Raw genomic sequence first — 18,475 nt, 5'->3', positions numbered from 1 at the left:
GAGTGATGAGACCAAAATAGAGCTTTATGGCCACAACCATAAGCGCTATGTTTGGAGAGGGGTCAACAAGGCCTATATTGAACAGACTAACATCCCCACTGTGAGGCATGGTGCTGGCTCACTGATGTTTTGGGGGTGTGTGAGCTCTAAAGGCACAGGGAATCTTGTGAAAATCGATGGCAAGATGAATGCAGCATGTTATCAGAAAATACTGGCAGACAATTTGCATTCTTCCTCACCAAAGCTGCGCATGGGACGCTCTTGGACTTTCCAGCACCATGTCTGGCAAAAGTCTATCAACTCACCAATAAGGACATTGTTTGAGACTGATATTAAATGAGCCATTAAGGCTCATTACATTGTTTACTCACAAAAAACTACACAGGCAGACCAATGTGATTATTGTGTAATTAGAGCGACAACTCAATAACCGTCATTATCAAAAGCACTTTGGACTTGATGCCTTAACAGAAATAAGAGCACATCTCTGTGTCCCTGCCAGTCCTGGACAGTACATGGTCAACATCTGCCAGCGAACAAACTGGCAAATGTGACAAAACTACACGAGGGCTGTAAGTGTTGAGAAATGCCATCATGCTCCAGCATTCTAATACTGATTTAGAAGTATGAGTCACTGACTGTCTGGTCCATGGGGTGAGGTTGGCAATTCCTACTGCATCTAATGGCATTCATTACACTAATGACACAAAGGACACTTCTGGATTTGCATAATACATGACTGATTGATTATTGCTTTTTTTTCCAGGAGCACCGAGGCGGAGGGACCACAGAACGGAAGTGAACGGGACGTGTCCAAGCTTGCATGACCGTTGCGCACGCCTTCAACCACTTTAAGAAAATCTACAGAAGCCCTGTTTGTAAGTCAATCCCTGTCCCAACCAATGAATGCCACAATGCACATTTTACGTGGCTTGTTTACATGCAACCTTAGAAAATATGCGTGGGGTCGAATTCAGTGAAAAGACACTGCCAAGTGTAACCTGACAAGCTTGACAGACAAATCAGAAGCCATTTTTAAAATCAGAGTTAGGCTACCTTATTCTACTCGGTGGAATGGTGGTTATTAGTAGATAACATTAAGAAATTAGACTAAACGTATATAAAGTGTATGAAAATAGAATGAGAATAGACTAAACCTACGTAAAAGTTTATACAAATAGGTGATAACATGTAACTTCAATACAGCAGCATTGGTCGTTGTGGGTTTTAAAGTCAGGACAGTGGTATGCAGAGGGGCCACTATCCTTTACTGGAAGCATGGAGACAAATGACCATCCACACTGTGCAAATGGACGCCTGGAGGCAAGGGGCCTCAGCAATCAACCACAGCCAGAATAGGGTCTGAGCGGGAGAACAGCAGGGCCAAACAGAAAACCAGTCCAGACACCACTGAGTAAACATGTCCTCTGACCCTCTCTGTCGAGTCCAAGATGCTTTTTGAGGACCGTTGAAGAAATTGGTTTTCAGGAGGTCTACCCCCCCAGCCTCCCCATTCACGCAATCCCCTCAAATGAGCGTTCGCGTCTGAAAGGCTTCCTAAAGGTTTCGTGGCCTGACAAGGAAACGGTTTTGATAACCCAAAAACCAAACCCACACCTTGTAGATTGAATGTGAAACTTTTTCTTTATGCTGGCCTCACCCACTCTCAGTGAGACAGGTGAAAGCAACATTTTAATATCTTTTGAAGTCTGACGTTAAATATGCTGGAAAAAATAGACACAGTGACTTCATGCCTAATAAAATGTCAGGAAGCAGAGGGATTTGGGCTCACTTATCTATTAAAAATGTGTCACTCACACAAAATACTTTCCCCTAAAGATTTCCCCTGTTTATTCTTCAACTTGAATTGAAAATGTTAAGAGGGAACTGGATTTAAATTTCCCCATCTCATTATTCCGCATTGTGCATTCAACCTGAAAATATGCTAAACAGATACCATAGTTTGGATACAGAGAATATAAATGCACCTGACGATGTATAGTGGGTCTGTTTTTACTGACAGGAAGACATCTTTTTCTTTTGATTAGGCACAAATTCAATTGGGGAAAACAACATTAGACAAACGAGAAGACAAAGGTTGTCATGTTGCTGGGGCCCAGATCGATACAGGGTCTCAGATCCAGGCTTTAAAAGTGTCACGATGTGTGAGTTTCAAACGAGCCTCTACTGACCATTTGAAATGACACCTCGGTCAGACGGGCCATGCAAATGTAACACCTAAACGCTCTGGCGAGAGCATCGGAGACACACTGCTGCTGAAAACCCATCAGGGTCAGCTTGCACGCAGACTCTGAGCTCCCAGAGGGAGCAGAATTTCGTTAGCATTTAAGCTCTGAGCTCATCATTGAGTGACGAGTTGTTCACCCCAGAGGGAAATGTTATAAAAAACACTATTATAGGGAGGCTCATAATAAATAGTATCCAGAGCATAAACCCTGCCAAGTACTTAAGGACACTATGCTTACAGTAAGTGTCAGCCATTTGCTAACAGGAAACACTAAGACAATATAACAGCTGTCAGGTGAGTAACATATACAGTACAACTCAAATCTTTGGCACAACTGAACTTCACAGGCTCAAAAGATTACATCTGACTTAATTATTGTTAATGAGGAAAACCACAAAACCAAGGAGGTACCTAAGGGCAAAGACAACCCTGATCGATTCCAGTTAACAAAATCATGCTTAGAGGAAATGTTATGATAATCTCTGAGATTAAAACATCAACCATTAATCCACTAGTCCCATGGTAGAAAGATGATGCTAAGAGTTTCAAATCAGCACCCTCATATGCAGGCTAAGTATTGACAATCCAAATGTGAGCACAAACAACAATATTAAACTGAGTCAATCCTGATTATATTGGCCCGAGGAGGCAGAACAGTAATGGCTACCTAATAAATCTCACTTATTTTAATGTGGATGAACTTTATGATGGTGTCTGCCTCGTAGGCATCTCACCAGGCCTGGTTGATTGGGGGAACCCGTAATGAATAACTTACTCATCTGAGCTAAATTATGATTCAAGCCTTTTGCAGCCTTGCCAAAATGTATGACCTACAGACATTTCAAGCCTGCCACGATGAGATATGTAGTCTGGCCACACGTGGAGGATGAATTGAGCTCTCAAACCTTTCCCCCAGAAGCACTAAACAAAACTAATAAAATACAGATCAATCCCAGATTCTTTACAAGCAGTAAGAAACAACAAAAACTGTCAGAAGTAGTTAAAAAACATAAGGGCGCCACAGGGTGGGAGAGCTCCGTGCCTTGAAATGAATGTGAGATCAAGACAATTGAGCTGGTAATGAATGGCCCACTATGGAATCACGTAGGCATTAAATGCTACAACGTGGCCTCAACAGGGCTCTTCAGGAACAGCCTCAGGCTTCCAGCACTACGGTTCGATTCTTACAGGGGACCAGTAAAAACATTAACAAAAAAAATATATGCACCAACAACTGCTAAATTAATGAAATATCAATACAATTATAGTCACACTCATAATTTGACAGGCTACAATAAGAGGCTCTTGTAGATTGGGGCGGCCTGGCAGTGTAACCTACTGCCTCTGGTACGCATGGATTCATTCTGGGACATTCTGCCCACAGGCATTGCGGCACGGCCTCTCCATCTGCCGTACCACCTCTCCCCTGGCCAATAAAGCATGAAATGCAAAGAACACAAACATAATTAAGTTAATATAAAGGGCTGTTTGACAAGACAGAGAGAAGAAGTTTTAGGGATCACATGTTGGTAATTTCTCTAGGGGCGTTGCTCCTTAAAGACATGACTTGCTGTGACTCCGGCAGCATTAATGTCAGCGCAAACACAGAGGCCACTGCCAGATTCTTCCTTAGCTCTGCTTAGCTGGGGAACATTAGTAGCCATCTGACACATAATTCACTCCCCAATGGGTGGCAGAGTAATAAACTACACACTATTCTACCCAACAATCCAACTCCGGGTTAAAAAATGTATAAATACAGTACCATGACAAAACGACATCTCGGGTGCAACGTGTTTACAGCTGAAATGGAGAAACAACACTGGATCCAGATCAAAACCCGGAAAAATATGTCAATGCTCCTGCTTGATGTGATTCACAACACGACTCACTACAGATTATTAATGACGGCAGAATCAGCAAAATAAACGGTAGAACAACTTTATAATGAAAGCAACTTCCTAGCAAATAAAATGGTGAATACCTAATCTAACTGTGGCTGTCATGGGACTTGGCATGAATTTCAGGTTGCCATAGTAAGCAGAAAACACCAGCGCTGCCTACACTAAAAATAGACACCCTAAATTGGTTAGTCCTCATTTTTATTTAGTATACTTTGAAGTGGGAAGAACACTCAACTTTGTAATGTCAACAAAGTGTTAAGAGTGGGCAACAACACAAACACCCCGCTGACCTCCAGCACGCCAGACCCCTCAGGAGCGTGTGCGACGCAAGCACCACCACGTTTGCCTGCTGACACGGAGGTGTTAAACCTGATCACTGACAAAGAGGCAGCCGTTGGAGCGATGTCTGCCAGACAAAAAGAGCCGATTACGGAGGACCATGTGACCGTCCACATGAACAGGGCTCTGGTGGACTGGGCGTGGAGTTCCCTCCGTGCTCGCTTCATCAGTAAAGCAACACAATCCACAGCCCAACCGTTGTGAGGAAAGCACTGTTTTTCCCCCTCGGCGGCCTGACAAGAGTCGGCATGGGCCGTCAGACCTTCAAAAACACACCACTGACAGCTGTTTGACAGCCGGCGTCACCGGTAACATCGATACCAGGCAGTCTAAAAAGACAGACCCAATAAACAATGACCCCAACCAACCCCAGGAGACTATTCCCTACAGCACAGTATTAGTCTTCCTTCAGTTGACTGTGAGTAAGTACAGACTTTCTCATAAACAAATATCTTTAACACAATTGTATTCATAAGCCTATCTAGTAAATTAACAGAAGCTTATAATTGATCTCCTACTAATCCACTTCTACTGCTTAAACTAATAATAAAAAGACAAAGGCGTACGACTGTTAATTGAAAGAATATACCATATCTACACTGCCAAGGGTTAGGGCGCGGAGGGACACGTTTTCCTCTCAACTAGTTCATCCTGGAGGCGATGGATGTCCCACATCGTCTGCGCGTTAGGATCAATAGATATGATATGACTAGTCATTGTTTTCAGGAGGTTTTTTGGCCTTTGTCATGTTGTCCCATGATTTTGCACACATCAGGTCCTTTATGTGCAGAAGAATCCATTTGCAGACATTACACTTGCCTGGTAAAGCAATTGAAATGAGGCAGGTCCTTCTCCGTTCAATCAGCTGGTAAATAATTAGATGACTGATAAGCATGAACTAAGGTGTGTTCAACCTGAATATCAGCGCGGTCCTACAGAAGGCAGTGTAGTAAGCAAGTATATTTGAAATCCATAAAAAATGTAAACCCTCCATTGCAAAGCTTCGTTTAAAAACCTACCACCCATGAGCACACACGAAATTGGAAATAATCTATAGTGCCATTGAGGGGAGTAAGAACTATTCTGTGACTTTGTCATGGGAGGAAATTATTTGGGAAAGGCAGGCTATAATGAACTAAACCATCAATAAAGTTCACAGAAGACTGCCCTGGTAAATGAGATGTATTTTATTAAGCTGCACATAACCCTTGACACCAAACGAATAAAAGCTCCATCGTATTACTGTCAAAACTCTGGGGGGAAAAAAAACTAAAATATCATTACAACCCTTACAAACAAAGTGAACATGGAAGTATTTCAAAGGTTAAAATCAGCAGGACCAACAACACTTGAAAATGACAAAATACAAACAGTACATGTAATGAGTCACCGAAATGACTGTCTGCTATCAACAAAATAATTAGTGATAGTCTGTGGGACTGGTGCAATTTAAATGAGCATTGAAGCAGAATAAAGCTACAGGTCTCCTGCCATTATAAATTCAGACTCCGTAAATACGGCCTCACCTAAAGGCCACAAGTATAATGAGATTTATCCCTGATGAAGCATGTCTTATGTCCTTCAACGTGGGCTTGCTCCGAGGTCAGAATAACTTACACCAGACAGCATTACAGCAGGCTTAGAAATCCTCACTGGTTGCTCTGGAGGAGTTCGCCAAATGATAAAAATCTACAAAGCCATTTCCCTGCCGACATTGGTGAAACAATATATGCAAAGTTATTTCCTGTATCTCTGACCACTGCAGAGGTCGCGGCATCCTTTCAGATCAAACCGTTCAAAGAACATCTCTACGGTAGAGGCTGTGCCCCAAGAATATTACCAACATAGTACCACACAGATGCATTAAGCTCTCACCAACACATTTAAACATTTGCTATAATTTTTAGCCTATACTAAGAGAGGATTGAAAGAGACTGAGACCAAAGTATGAGTGTAAGGCCAACACAATGTCAATCTGAATGTTTTTAGCAGCACAACTTTCTCCCCAAAACCAGAGAAGCGATAATTCAAGGTTTACGGATTGTGCCGTTTTCAAAGCCTGTGTACAATTAAACAGGCTAGTTTTTAATTATTTGACAACATACAGCACTGCACAGACTTGGAAAAACACACTGATTGCGAATCTTTTCATTTATTAATCGTTATTTTACCAGGGAAAAAGTGACAGTGTGGTGAGATGGGATGAATGAGCAAATTGGACAACAAGAAAACAATCAATCATCACAATCACTAGTTAGCTACACATGATTGATTTTACTAAGTCAATTAGCACATACTTCATTATAATGCATATAATTAATGTGATGCCTCTTAACTCATCACAAAATCACAGCCTCCTTCAACTTTGCTGATTTAACAAAAGTGCAGCAAACAAACAAACAGACCATAAACATCACTAAGCAAAGGACGTTGAAAAGACATCTTCCTGCCTGAAAATATGGTGAATAGACATTGAAAAGGCATCTTTCAAGTTATTTTGCTCAACTAGCCAAAGGCTCTTCAACACTTCATTCATTCAAGCAGCTCTTTAATCTAATGCGTTTGTCAGCAGAGCTTATTTCAATGCATATGTTCCGCTTCCCCATTTCTGACTTCGATGGTGTAAACAGTTTACATCATTTAATAATCATGGAATACTCAAGCAGTTAGCCATTTTATCTGAATTTTGTTGATTAGCTTTCTTTAAGCCTTATACGCTGTAAGCGAGTAGCAACCCAAACTATGAAATATGAAAATGACCAAAGATATCGTCAGGTATTGTTACTGCAGATGGCTAACTTGTTGATTTTCAAAAGTGTATTTCCTATGGGATATAAAAGGTATGCCTCCTTTGTTTTTGATAGGCCAAACCAGAGAAATTAACGAAGTGCTGTCTGGTAGTTAAGCCAGATTATGGGGTTGACCTACTGCCAAACCAAAACCGAGCCATCATTAATTGGCTAAACTGCTTAAATGTAATAGCTCTGAAACACTGACACAAATGTTTTGCCAGAAATTGACAACTTACTTGAGGTCCAAGCCCTGTGCCTTTTCTAACTATTATAATCAGCCAATTAATCCATCTGCAGTTTTGGTACCAATATTAGCTGTATCATCATTGAAAAACAAAAATCCTAAAAACGGCGGACCTCTGGTAAACACCCCCACCCGTACGACAGCGCCATTGGGATCTTTCAGTGACCCAAGAGAGTCAGGACACCAGTTACAAGTCACAGATGGCCCCCTGCTTACAGCCATGTCCCCTTCACTGCCCTGGGGCACAGGGATTGGTTTTACATTCATGCCAGAGGTAAGTATGCCCCCTACTGGCACTCTAACACCACCTCCATCACCATTCACAGACCGGCAAGGACCGACCCTGCGAAGCTTCAGGTGCAAGCCAGAAGTAAAATGCAGTGTGCCGTGTTGTTGGCATTATAAACATCTAAGGTGGCCTAGGTCATCGCCTCTAGTGCACATTCACCGCAGCAACGTGGGTTCAAGTCCCACCCACTGCTCGTTGGAATAAAAACCCTGCCCCCGGACTTTCACAACTTTCCTGTCCAATAAAGCATTCAATACCTGAAATGCATATACATGATATATCAGCACAGAGCCGCAGTGTACTGGAACACCCCCTGGCCCATGTCCCATTCAGTTCAACATCACAGACCAGGGTTCAATGCCAGCAGCTTCCCTTCCTACTGTTCTCCCGCCTCCCCATCTTAGTAAGAATACCCCCTTTACAAAAACGTATGTTAATGCACCCCTCTCTCCCGATTCTCATTTACAGCAGTTCATTTCGCAGGGACGTATCGGAAGTGCTGTTTGTATAGTTACATCATCAACATTTACATAAGAAAAAGGGGCTATTACTGTTGCCATTCTGGAATGATTCATAGATTGCCCTCAGACATTCATAAGGGCATCATACATGCCTATGCCAATTCTTACAATTGCAGTTTACCTACTCGCATTCATTAAAATGTTGCCCATATTTCATTTCTGTTGCCAATTTACTTTTGTGGTCAGGATATGCGATTTATAGGACTTCCCTCGGAGGCTAATTGTGCGATTTTGTTAGAGGAACCATGCTGACATGTTGCATCATTTATCAAAATGAAAGGTCTCATTAAGCCCGACACCTTACTTAGAGCACGTATCAACAGGTGAAACCACAGCAAAGTTACCCCCCCCCCCCCGGGTCCATGTTTCTGTAAAACGCTGAGAAATGGGGCTGGGGAAATATAACCACGTTAAAATTCACAGAGTGGTCTTAGGATGCAAAGGCCAGACCGTGATGTCGAAAATATCATTTGAAAGGGATGTAACTGCATAGGAATTAATTCCCTTTACTGTGACACACCTGGATGAGTGCTGGTGTAACCAACGGTCTTTAGAAGTCACGTAATTAGTTCAGTCGAGGCCGTCTGGGTGCATTCGAGGTGTTTCACATGATTTTAGTTTAAAGACACCTGTTTCTGGGAAGTCCCGCAGTTGGTTTGTAACAATTCCTAAGAAAAACAACATAATGAACACGAAAGAACGTTCAAAGTAAAGAGGTAAAAAAAAAAAATCTTGAAATGCATTCAGTCAGTGGTAGGATACAAGAACTTTTCCAAGGCCCTGAATATACTCCGGAAGAGTCCGGTCCAGTGTTAAGGAAGGGAGAGGATATGGTTACAACTGTATCTGTCTAGAACAGGTCATCCTGAAACACAGTGTCTGGGCAAGAAGGACACGACTCAGGGGGGCCAGACTTGTGCTTATGGAAACTAAAGGGCTTTAAAAAAAATAATAATAAAGTGAGTCTTCCACAGCTGAACTGGGAGATCCTGTTCATACTGCAACAATAGGCTGGGTGGTACACAAGTGCCCTTTATGGGAGAGTAGCAAAAAAACTCATCAAATATCGGCTAGTTTACCACAAAGCATGTGGTAAACTGAGACCATGTGGAAGAATATTCCACGCTTTTTGGCCTTAACGATCACCACGTTTGGCGCAGGCTTATAACCGCACATCATACTGAGAACACCATCCACACTGTGAAGCATGGTGTCGGTAGCATCATGCTATGGGGATACTGATCTGGTCAGGGCATGAAAGCATGTGAAGACTTGGAGCAAAGTACAGATAAATCCTGGAAGAAAACACATTGCAAGAGACCTGTGACTCCCGCAACTTCCAGCAGGACAATGACAAAAAAATTGATCCAAAGCCACACTGGAATAGCTTATAAACAAAAAGGTGAATTTCCTGGAGAGTTGAAAAATTCTGTTCACCAAAAGGTCCCCATCCAACTTCACAAAGCTTAAGCAATTTTGCAGAGATGAATGGACAAACACTTCTGCATGGGCAAAGTTCAACATAGACTGGTGACTGTAATTGCTGCCAAAGGCCCTTTTATGTTGACCATATTGATTTCACAGTGGAACAGTCCAATGGGGTGAATACATCTGAGAACCAATGTACTGTAACTCCTAAAATATCCATAGCAACTCCAGAATTCCCCTTTTAGTCTTAAACCCACCAATGTGGAAAGTGCAACAACTACATGGAATCCATTATTAGAATCCATTGTTCTGAGAATTGCCCAGCAGAAAATAGATGCAATGATCCCTCACTCAATTATACTTTGTCTCTTGTTTTGCATGTCATCACTGATGCCGTAGTCACACAAAACAATAAATGTATTTTCCATGCACATTTTGAATATTTTCCATGCAATAACATTAGAATAACTATCCTGCTAGCAGAGTCACAGCAACTCCTATCTCCTTGCCTTTAAGTCCATATCCATCTGGCCGATGTTTACTACTACTTATTAGTTGCCATTTTAAGGGTCAGTAACAACAACTGTAAGCCCCAATTACTAAGCTGTCCTGTCCCAAAGCCTCTTGCTAGCAGGCAGGTGATTTGTGCTGCACAATGCCACTTTGACACACATTTAAGCACTTACCAAAAAAAGTGGGAAATAACAGGACTGTCCATTCTGTGCCTTTAAAATGTCTGTAAATTGCCATTTGAGATGTTTATTCTACAATAACGGTCCGCTTGCCAGATCATATAGTCATTTATTGCCTTTACAGATTTTTATTTATGTGGCCATGGATGTTAACTCCACCAGATTAACACTCATCTTATTCTACTAGTTACACAGTTTTTGAAGGATGGCCGATCGATTGGCCGGTGACCGGAATAGGCAGGTTTTCAGCTGATCGACCATGATCGACCGACACCCACGCGATGGTTCACGTCGCGCACGCAATTTTTCAACGGACATTCAGACGTCTAACGTAGGCTTGATGTCAATGTTAAGCCTGACTGCGGGTGGACAAAGATTTCCAGCAACACCAAGTCCATATGCCAGGCTCCCATACTGCTGCCAATCCAACAGCCACATTTGACAGAGTGTTGCAACAGTGGGACATAGACATGCGGTGTTGAGACAACACTAGAAATGACCACCAATGCCATTAATGTTCAAGTGATCGCATTAGGTCTATAGATATGTTGAGAACAGGTGCTTTGTTTTATTCTTCAATAAACCGTCACACCAGTTTTCATTCGGGAAAAGAACAAATACTGCACTTGATTTTTAGTTGGCACTTTTTTATTTTGAGATTTGTTTGAGAGAGGTGAGAGTTTTGGTGAAAAATTGAAGTTATTTAGTAATCAAAGTTTTATTATGAACATACAGCTGAATTTCAATTTTTCATAAAATAACATTTATATAAATGTTTGCATGTGGAAGATTATAGTTGTTAGAAAGAAAAAAATCGGCCAAGATCGGAATCGACAGGTCATACTTAAAAAACAAAATGGACATCGGCCAGAAAACTGCAAACTGCATCTCTACTTTAGATTCACTTTGTGAACGATTCCAGTTCGTTAGGACTCATTAATCTGAAGTACTGGATATCATTACAGTAATGTAGCATAGTATAAAGTATATTTTTTACAAGCTTATTATTTGCTTGATTATCCTGTTGAGCAACCACTATACGAAACAGCTGATTTCTAACAATCCACAGGGTATACATTAGTTTCCCAATAACTTATTTATACAGAAAAACACAAGCACCCACAACTGACATTAAAGCCCATTGTTGAAATACAAACAAAAGTGTGCCTGTGATTTAAGCAGTATTTACATTTTCTTTTATACTATCGGACATTTTTACACTAGAGCTTGGGATGGGCCCAAACAGACATCAAGTTTGACACTTTGTGTACATAACAAAGGGACCCATCACAGCTCAGAGGTCCTTTATTCAACAACAACAATTCCAGTCTGCCTTGAAATATTAAGATAAAGAATGCATATTCACCCAAGGGGAAATATCACAGAACCTAATCACTTTCTGCCACATCATTTGCCAGGGACAGTGATTAATTGAGATGTATAATAAGTGCAGACAGGATTTCATTCACTTGTTGTGTCGGTGCAATTCAAGGCTCTGGCATTTCAGACAGTCAGGGCTCAAATCAGGCTAAAGTATGAATGATTTAGACACAGCGCAGCACTAAAGAATGGACAACTCAGACACTGAAATGACATGAAAGCAACATATAATCAATGCAGACAAGATATGAATTCTTAGCACACCTTTGAGATAAGTGCTGTTTAACTGTCCGTCACTTATCTCAATCACATAACTCAGTAATGTCTTAGGAGTGGGCCTATTTGTTAAAAGAGATAGTTTTTCTTGTGATAAAGATGAGGGCCATCACTCTAACCTACAGCACAGGTACTATGAATTAGGGGGGCACCTCCCAAGCATGTTGTTTGAAGAGGAACTTGGAGTGACCGATATTCATGGAGTTCTGTGAGATGGTGAGGGATGTAAAACAGCATAAATTATTTTCTGTTGCATTATTCATTTGAAGAAACAAAATAAGATGTTTCTGAAAATCTCTATATTTCACAAGGTTTCAGATTAATTTAAAGAAAGGCAGATTTCATCTGCCAGCGTACCTTCCTATGCAGCTCGACACCGACGGCCTGTTGCTACAACTACACACATTCAAAGGCGTCACAAAACTCCCCACACACGCAGCGCTGTTTCAGAGGCTGTTTCAGAGGCTGTTTCAGAGGCTGTTTCAGAGGCTGTTTCAACTCGTCACAACTTTCCTCACAAAAGACCTCACAGGGGTGGATGTGGTTCCCAACCTCGTTTGGTTACCGTACCACCAGCTGAATCATGCAAGGTCTACCTCTGAATCATGTCTGGAATACCTCTGTGAAGTATCCCATTTTACCAGTAAGCCTATGGTCTAATGGCTCCAAGGTGCACCTAAATTGTACATGTTTTGGTAAGAAAGGCTACGGTGGATAGCATGATATTGGCTACTATAAGGTTTGTGGAAACCATGATTTTGGCTACTGCTGGCTATTGAAAGGCTTGTGGATAGCATGGTGTCAGCTACTGTATTGTTTGTGGAAAGCACAATATTGGCTACTGAAAGGCTTGTGGATAGTATGGTGTTGGCTACTGTTAGCTACTGAAAGACTTGTGGTTAGCATGATATTCACCCCTGAAAGGACTGTGAATCGCATGGAACTGAAGAACTGTTCGGTTATGATTTGTTGAGCAACTTTTTGTGATTTGACCAAAGTACACACTTTGTCTACGTTCACTGGCCAGAGTATGGAGAGCTCTTGCTTCAGTTTTTCAAGAGGTGCACTCATGATTAATTCCCCTATTCAGCTGTTTTGAGCCAAGCACGCTTGGGCTGTATGAGACAATTTAGAGTGAGGGTATTCTCTTATTCTCTGCACATCGTGCGGGATATCAAGTGGATCACTGCTCTGCTCACAGCAGTCTTACGCTTGGCAATGGGGAACAGTAACACAATTAAGTAACATGGCATTGCCGAAGTGAGCGACCTCCTCCCGGGTTTGGTACTTATAGCTGTCCATGGTTCTGAAACTGCCCCTGTGCCTTTTCAAAACGGAGCACACGCTTGTGTTTACATATTAGGTTGACAGCAGTGCATCCCCCTCCCTAAACAACTTGCTGGACACCGGAACCTCATTTTAATTTAGATTGTGATTAGTGGTCATCTGTGTGAGGCTAAGTTGAGATCACCTTTCTTCAACAGTGCGTTTTTGAAGAAGCTTGGTGCTTTCAATGGGGTGATCATGTGACAGGAGTACACCTTTAAAACTGAGAACATTTGTGTTAACTTAAAGTGGGTTACACACACACACACACACACACACACACACAAAAGTTTAATTAATTAGGCTGCAATCACTACTGCTATAGCCAACCAGGTCATGTCCTATGCTTAGGTACCACCTCAGTGACAGTGAGGAATAGGTGGAATCGGCAGATAGTAATGACATCATCAGTCACTGCGAGTATGGTCTCAGAGACACGAAGTGTCTAGAAAGGCCACTGGACAAGTACACTGAGCAGAACATCATTGTTGCTGTAAGGTTGGACCAAATGAAATCATCAGCCTTGGCAAAATGGAGAAACAGAACAATTGGTCACTGTGCAGGTACTTCCAGACGCAGCACTTCTTAAAACAACTGAAATATCTAACAAAGAACAGAGATGCATCCAATCGACCCGGCAAAAAAAGAATCCTGTAAAGATTAAAATCTAGAAAGCAAGGCTGAAAACTTTGAGTTACGCCAAGTTCACACGATCAGAGAGAATGTTTCAGAGTAGCACACTTGACTGTTGAGTCACTTTACAAAAGCTGTGTCAACACAAATTACTGTGGATTATCTTCCCTCCACCGCACTTCAAACAAGTGTCATCGCAGTGACATTCATTCTGGTGTTTCAAAAACATCCTCCACAGATCTCAGCGGGACTCAGAACAGTGGGTCAGTTCGGCATAACATGGCTGAACCCAGCAAAATCATCCTGTGACCACACACTGTGGCTCATGCAATGTGTCACTTTAGGTGATTCGTAGCTAAATAAGAAGAATCTTTTGTCGCCTTGCTGATATAATGACCTTAATTCAAACCCTGCCCAGAGTTCCATGCTCTGCATCCCTCACCGTCATGTACTCCCGCTAACATCAGTTGGACCTCTGCTTTGTCACGGCCCTGTAAGCTAAATCAAAAGGCTTAGACAAAAGGGCTGGAATTTGAGTACAATAACAGCCTTAAGGCAAATGTACATGACATCACGATTTGCTAAAGCAGCACACAAAAATACCTCTGCTGCATAACAACCACAGTAAAAGTGGAACGAGGAAGTTAAAATGACTTTCATTGACAGTGTCTTACCGCAAGCATTTTGCAGATAAGTAGACTATGCTAGGGAAATGTGAAGTTGGGAAAGAGAAACTCCCAATTCTGATTCTTGTTTGTCGGATATTTGACAGCTGCAACAATCAAACTAGTTGCTGATCGGATAATAAGAATCTGCAGAAACAGTTACACAATGCAGTTAGCGTTCCATTTACTGATCACAGCTTAGGTCTCAGCGTTCCGTTCTCACTAACAAGTGGCCGACATTTTGGTAGCACTTCACCAAAAACAAGTTACAATTTCTGACAATGGAAACATGGCTTCACGAGATGCAACAGGTATTCCTGTTTCTCAGTCGACAGGCATGGTGTAGTACGCCGTTTGGCCGGTGCCTAAAAGGTAACACCTGAGCACAAGTGTCTGGCAGGTGGATGAGCCCAGGCCAATGCTTCTTAATAAACAAGTCAGTAAACCTTTACAACCACACAGACACAATGTTTCAGTCATCAAAACCTGCACCCAGTGTATGCTAGGGATGGTTGCCAGTTTCACGATAAAACATGGTCAAATTCTAGACAGTATTACCATTTCGAATTTGAATCATCATCATTAATACCGTGTTTGATTACCACGGTTTGAAAAACTCATTGTAAATACTGTCCAGCATCAAACAAAGTTAGCAACAGTCTGATGCAAGGACAGCATGCAAAGTGGGCTTTGTTTTGAGTGAAAACACAGTTCAAGGAAGTGAAAGCGCTCAAGAGACTTTTTAGCCTTCTAAGATTACCAAATCTGAAGCATGGTTGGAATTCTTTTATTTTTTTTAAGAGTGCTGACGGAAACTTAATCAAAGATGGTCACCCTGTCTACGGAAAATGAACAAAAAAAGAAAAATGGCACATCTCAAGTTATCGTGACCACCACCCACACTACCTTATAGCAAATGCAAGGCAAATTAAACTGGACAAAGTAAATATGCTGAAATATTTACATTTTAATCTCAAGTGAACAAAGATGCATACATAAGGGTATAAGGCCGGCAGCAACTTATTTCTATATGAAAGAGAACAGGCATACAATCACTGCTGTTTATTTGATTACATATTGTGTATTGTTATTTTAATGTCAACACCTGCACATTGGATTTGTTTACACACAGTTGTATTGTTCTTACATACACGTTGCTTTAATGTGCACATTTGGTTTGCTTACTTAAGGTTGTGTTCATTAAAACCTGCATTAGGGAAACTTTTAACTCTCATGCCATTTTGCCATCATTTGCCAATGTTAAAGTTATTAATACACAAAAAGTGCATAGTGCTGCTAATTATATTTGTTGTTTGTTGGTTTTGAAAATAAAACTTATTTTGAAACTTTATTTTAACATTATTTCAGTGTGTGTATCAGTACATTTCAAGTATTTCCATACACCGCGATAATACTGATAACTGTGATATGGAATTTTCATACCCTTTCATCTCTAGTCTGCCAGATAAAGACCACATCTACCTGACTTATGAATTATTATTTTTTTATACATTGTAACCAAATGTAATCTATATTGATCATGTTAAATCTGGTGCAATGGCTGCTTTCACCAACACAGTTATATTCAGATTTATTTGTTTTGCCACCAACTGCTCTTTTCACTAATCACATCAGAACTTTGGTTAAATTTGGATTGCGTGTTGTTTCCATCCTGTCTTCCCAATTTGCCCCAGAGTGAAAACTAGTGTGTGCTTCATCTCTATACTGCCCCCCAGCCACTAGATGGGTGATACAACTGGTGTGCCACTAAAGACTGCCCCCTCGGAGAAACAGTGCAAGGACACGACCAAGAGAGGCTACTGAAGGGAAAGGTACAGAGAAGTGGGAGTCAATGACAATGATTAGCATGGAACATCTGCAAATCGAAATGGAAAACAACAAATGGGTAGTAGACGGGTCTTCACAGTGCAGTGGTATTTCCTTTACTTAATCTACTGTAGAATGTAGGCTTCAATTCTAATTGCAATTACATATTTTCTGAATAGAACATAATTTAAAGTGTTACAGATTATCATAAAAATATTTAAAATGTCCATGAAATAACAGTTACAGGTATAACTAAATGCTGTATAACCAAGTACAGTACTTACAGAGCCGGATGAATTAAAATAGGCTACCGAATCTGGTGTCTTCACTTATGCATGCAGTTATGGCACACAAGTTCAATGGAGGAATTGTCTTTTCTTTTTGCCTTTTTTTTTTTTTTGTCAGGACACCACCATTACATTGCATTCCAGTGACGTTGTATGCCTGTACCGAAACTTCAAATTCCACTTGACGCTCGCATCCATGTTGAATACAAAGCCTCTGCTGTCTGTCTGCGCGCTACAAAGTTTATTCAACATCACCGAGTAAAAATGAGAATGTGATATCGACTGAACCTAAACCCAAGTAAAACAATTACAGCACATACCAGATCTGTAAAGTTCAACATAGCCTACCTTGCACTTGCCCCTAAGCGAATTATTATTATTATTATTCACTAGGATGCACGAACAGAAAACACCAAATGGTTACACAAATACCACTCCAAATTTAACACAAAACTAATGGGGAAAAGTATGTTATCTTATTCCAAAGCCGTATGAAACAGTAACTTGTTCTACTTACGTAACAACACGACAGTTACCAGGATGTCCTGTAAGGTCCTCGTCGATACGAAACGACATCAACCCAAACCCACACTCTCAGTCCCTCTTCTCATCTCACCACACAGCTCGTATAAAAGTTAAGTGACGTCAACGTACTCCGGTTAACGTCGCTATTCTCCTGGAATCGCAGGCAAACCTTACATTTAAAGCGACAGTTGAGACATATGATGATAGAAAATAATACATTCGTCTATACCTGCAGTTGTCGTTTTGAAAGTATTTTATGCAGCTAAAAAAAATAACTTCTAAATTCCAGTTATAGGCTAATTAACTAATATATTTGGTAGTGGCGGTGAAACCACTAGACCCTGAGTTAAGTTGCGATGAAGAAATCTGGGCCCCAAGATTTTAGTAAACTAAATGGGTTATGATAAATCAGACAACATATGAACGATCTAGATTTATGCAGGTTGGCTCTGTTTAGACAAAAGATTAATGTCCTTTTTCATTATTCTAGTTAATATGGGGTTTAAAAAGTAGACAGTGCATTCCAACATTGACTATATCCTACCCAAATGTTTTTACAAGATGGACTATAAGTACATTTTACACCTTTGTTGACCTTGGACAGATAGGGGCTTAGCCTGTACGTAGCTAGAAGATCCGACTAAAAGATTGTTTCCAAATAATAAGAGGACAGCATTTCAGATCACTAGATGTATGCTGCATTTACTAAAAAGTTTGCTTGGTTCTTTCGGGAGTGATGGGATTTCCAGAGAAGTAGTGAGGGTAATGAACCTTTTTTTGTGGAACAGCGCTTACCCCCTTTTATTTTAGTTAACTGTCACTTATCCACTTTTTTCCCATTCCCAGCATTGTTCAAAGCTAATATTGTTAATGTTATTTATCTAAATTCTAATAATGTCAGCTGCTTTGAGAACATTTGGAATCATGAGTCAGGTGTGCTTGTTTTGCATTCATTCATCACTCCATTCAAGAGCAAACATCACTCACCTTCGTGCACACTCCAGACTTACTTTAATCAGACTACCTCAGCTGTAAGTGATTTGTTTGTTTATGTTAGATACAATTTTGATTGCATGTCCCATTAGGATCTTTTGTTCTG

At 41.0% G+C, this 18,475-nt stretch overlaps 1 protein-coding gene across 6 annotated transcripts in view; it reads right to left on the bottom strand.

Moving 5' to 3' along the window:
* Positions 1 to 17,510, bottom strand: part of gulp1a (GULP PTB domain containing engulfment adaptor 1a) — a 95,610-nt gene extending 78,100 nt beyond the window's left edge. For 5 of the 6 annotated variants that reach the window (XM_034289179.1, XM_010884408.2, XM_010884416.3 and 2 more), the window contains exon 1: positions 17,369 to 17,510. The gene's annotated coding sequence lies outside the window, so the exon portion shown is untranslated. Of the gene's footprint in view, positions 1 to 16,848; positions 17,191 to 17,368 lie in introns of those variants that run through there. The other variant, XM_010884412.5, reaches the window with a different exon arrangement.
* Positions 17,511 to 18,475: the final 965 nt, after the last annotated feature.

The sequence above is a fragment of the Esox lucius genome, chromosome 20, assembly GCF_011004845.1.
Source record: "Esox lucius isolate fEsoLuc1 chromosome 20, fEsoLuc1.pri, whole genome shotgun sequence".
Classification (NCBI taxonomy): domain Eukaryota; kingdom Metazoa; phylum Chordata; class Actinopteri; order Esociformes; family Esocidae; genus Esox; species Esox lucius.
The sequence above is the reverse complement of the archived record's forward strand: the minus strand, read 5'-3'. Positions and strand labels throughout refer to the sequence as shown.